The sequence below is a fragment of the Myotis brandtii genome, unplaced genomic scaffold (genome assembly GCF_000412655.1).
Source record: "Myotis brandtii unplaced genomic scaffold, ASM41265v1 scaffold704, whole genome shotgun sequence".
NCBI classification, from domain to species: domain Eukaryota; kingdom Metazoa; phylum Chordata; class Mammalia; order Chiroptera; family Vespertilionidae; genus Myotis; species Myotis brandtii.
The window spans coordinates 1,295,927-1,298,889 of NW_005370762.1; the positions used below are offsets into that span (position 1 = coordinate 1,295,927).

A 2,963-nucleotide genomic window follows, 5' to 3' on the forward strand; every position below is an offset into this window, starting at 1 on the left:
GTGTTTATAGGCTGAGGTTTTGTGGCCTTAGAGATAGGAGTTGAAAGTTTCTTTGTTATTGCAGAATGCTCATCTTTGACTTGTACAGGTTTTCTAAACGAATTAACCTTAGATTGAACAATTTGGCCACGATAAGATCCAAGCACAGGTTTCTTGAGCACGTTAGCATCTTGCTTTGGTTTTTCTGTAGTCACTTGTTTCTTTTTATTATTGTTTTTAATGTGAAACGCTTGGCTTAATGTCATACGTTGACCTTGGCGATCATTTGTAATTGGTAACAACTGCAGAGTTTGATTATTCTCCAAGTTATATATATCAGTGGCTATAGTTGAATTGGTTAATTCATTAGAAGGTTTTAACGGAATACAATTTTTTCCCATTGTTACATTATTTTTGCTCCTTGTAGGTCTATGGACATTTTCTTTATCAGCCATTTTTGTCTTAAGTTTCAGAACTTTTGTCTCTTCTTGGACCAGACCCTCAGATGTCATCATTCCCTCGTTTCTACTGGAGAATTTCTGATTTTCCTATTTGTATGCAAAAAGAGTTTTTCTTTTAAACAGATGCTCCTTGAGTTTTTATTTTCTTTGCTCTCTGAAGGCGAACTGGGCCCCTGTGACTTGGGGGAAGCTGCAGGTCGCCTGGAACCGCTGGGGTCTTCTGGAAAAAAGAATACACTGTCACCAAATAAACTTGTTAATAAAGTGACTGCTAGTTTATCTCCTGCATGGTATCTATGGGTTATACCTTTCTATTTTATCCATAGGCAGGAAAATTCATTCTACATTTCATAAACCAAAGAAGAGTGAGAACAAAACAGACATTCTAAAATGACATCTAACAATTCTTTTTAAAATATATTCTTATTTATTTCAGACAGGAGGTGAGAGGGAAAAAGAGAGAAAAATATCAATGATAAGAGAGAACCATTGATTGATTAGCTGCCTCCTGCAAACCCCCCCACTGGGGATCAAGCCCACAACCCAGGCATGTGCCCTGATTGGAACTGAACTGTGAGCTCCTGGTTCATTGATCATTGAACTGTGACCTCCTGGTTCATTGATCAATGCTCAACCACTGAGCCACGACAGCCAGGCTGCATCTGACAATTCTTAAAGACAGGTTCTCTATTGCATTTTAGATTATATTCCTATATACTATAGAAAATATGTAGACAAAATTTTATCTATCCTCTGATTCGCATCCCTCCCCCCAAAATATAGGAAGAGGACAACTTGAAGATTATAAACACTGTTTGGGTGAAGAAAACACCACTTGAATTTTAAAGTACTTTTCCTAATGCTAATTTTGACCATAAAAAAAAAAGATAAGGGAGAATTATATCAGTCAAGACAGACTAGGTTATGGTGCTGTAATAAACAATCTCAAGCCTCAAATGGCTTAAAATAGTATATTCATTTTCTATTGCTGCTCTAGCAAATTACTACAAACTTAGTGGCTTAAAATAACACAGTTTTATTATCTTAGAGTTCAGGAGGTCAGAGGTGTGCAATGGGTTTCACTGGGCTGAACTCCTTCTGGAGGCTCAAGGGGAAAATCTACTTCCTTCCCTTTTCCAGTTTCTAGAAGCCACCTGAATCCCTTGGCCTCATCCTATAGCTTCGAAGCCAGCAATCACACCATTCCAACCTTTGCTCCATTAACATTTCAAGGACCCTTGCAAATACAAAAGGCCAACCCAAGATAATATGTAACCCAGTCTCAAGGTCCTTAACTTTTGCAGACCATATCTGCAAAATCTCTTTAGCCATGTAGAGTAACAGGTTCCAGGAATTAAGACATGGACATCTTTGGGAAGACATTATTCTGTCTACCAAAAACAGCTCCTATTTGTTTCCTGCTCACGCCACATGCAGGGCCCATGGTAATCAGTCAGCCAACCAAGCTTCAGAGCAGCAACTCTCGCAACACCAACTACAACAGGGGGGAAAAGAGAACTCTCAAAAGCAATCAAATGCTTAGTTGTCAAGTCATACAAATCGTTCTGTTTACGATTCATTGCTCAGAGCCAATCACATTGTCTCACATGATTTCAAAGTGTCACCACACCATGTGAAAGGAGGCGGAACCTGAAATACTCGATGAATGGGATTCCTATCACAGACCTGGTCTCATACCCAAATCCTCTGATCACCCACATTACCCATGCAAATTGTATTTTTTCTGCATCAAGAGAAACTGTGCTTGTCATTAGTGCTCTTCACCATTCAAATTACCATTTAGATGCCTGTCATGATCAGACTAATTCAGAGCCACACGTAGAAAGGAAATTTAAAAGATGTTCTAGATATCTTCTATGAGGAAACCCTAAGAGAGGTGGACAGTAGTAGTGAATAACCCAATAAGACTAAGGTGTGCTGGAAAAGTCTTATTTCTGGCTCTGAATGTTTGTTTCTTGGGTTTTCACTTTATAGTTATTAAGCCACATGTATTTTATTCATTTTTCTGTATGTAATAGTTTACAATAAATGAAGAAAAGTTATTAAGCTCAAAAGTTATTAAGCTCAAAGATAGTACATTCTATGCATAGCCTATATTATTTCAATTTAGGGAACTCAAATTATAATCTTTCCAAAGTCAAGTCAAGCTATCTTTCAGAAAAGCTATCTTCTACAGTCAGTTGCACAGAGAAGTTAGTAGCATTCTGATGCATTTGTACTGCTGACAACCAAGTCAGATAAAAAATGATTGACTTTCATTTATCTTTAGCTGATGTAGCCAGAAGCAAAATATTTGAATGCTGTGCTTTGAGTAGCCAATGACACGGCAGCAGTTACTACTGCCCCCACTCAGCTCTTGATTCTCTTCAGGAGAAGAGATGTCTTATCATCACTCTTCCCAAATCAGGTGATTATATCTAAAAGAGGGTACATTTATGAGAGTTCCTCTGCCATTTAGCAAATCTGCTGATTAAAGCTGCAGCTGTGAAGTCCCTCATGGGC

The 2,963-nt window shown here is 38.2% G+C and overlaps 1 pseudogene across 1 annotated transcript in view; it reads right to left on the reverse strand.

Moving 5' to 3' along the window:
- Positions 1-692, reverse strand: part of LOC102257276 — a 2,346-nt pseudogene extending 1,654 nt beyond the window's left edge. Inside the window, exon 1 of the transcript XR_001359827.1 lies at positions 5-692. The product of XR_001359827.1 is annotated as a cytoskeleton-associated protein 2 pseudogene (transcript). The remainder of the gene's footprint in view (positions 1-4) is intronic.
- Positions 693-2,963: the final 2,271 nt, after the last annotated feature.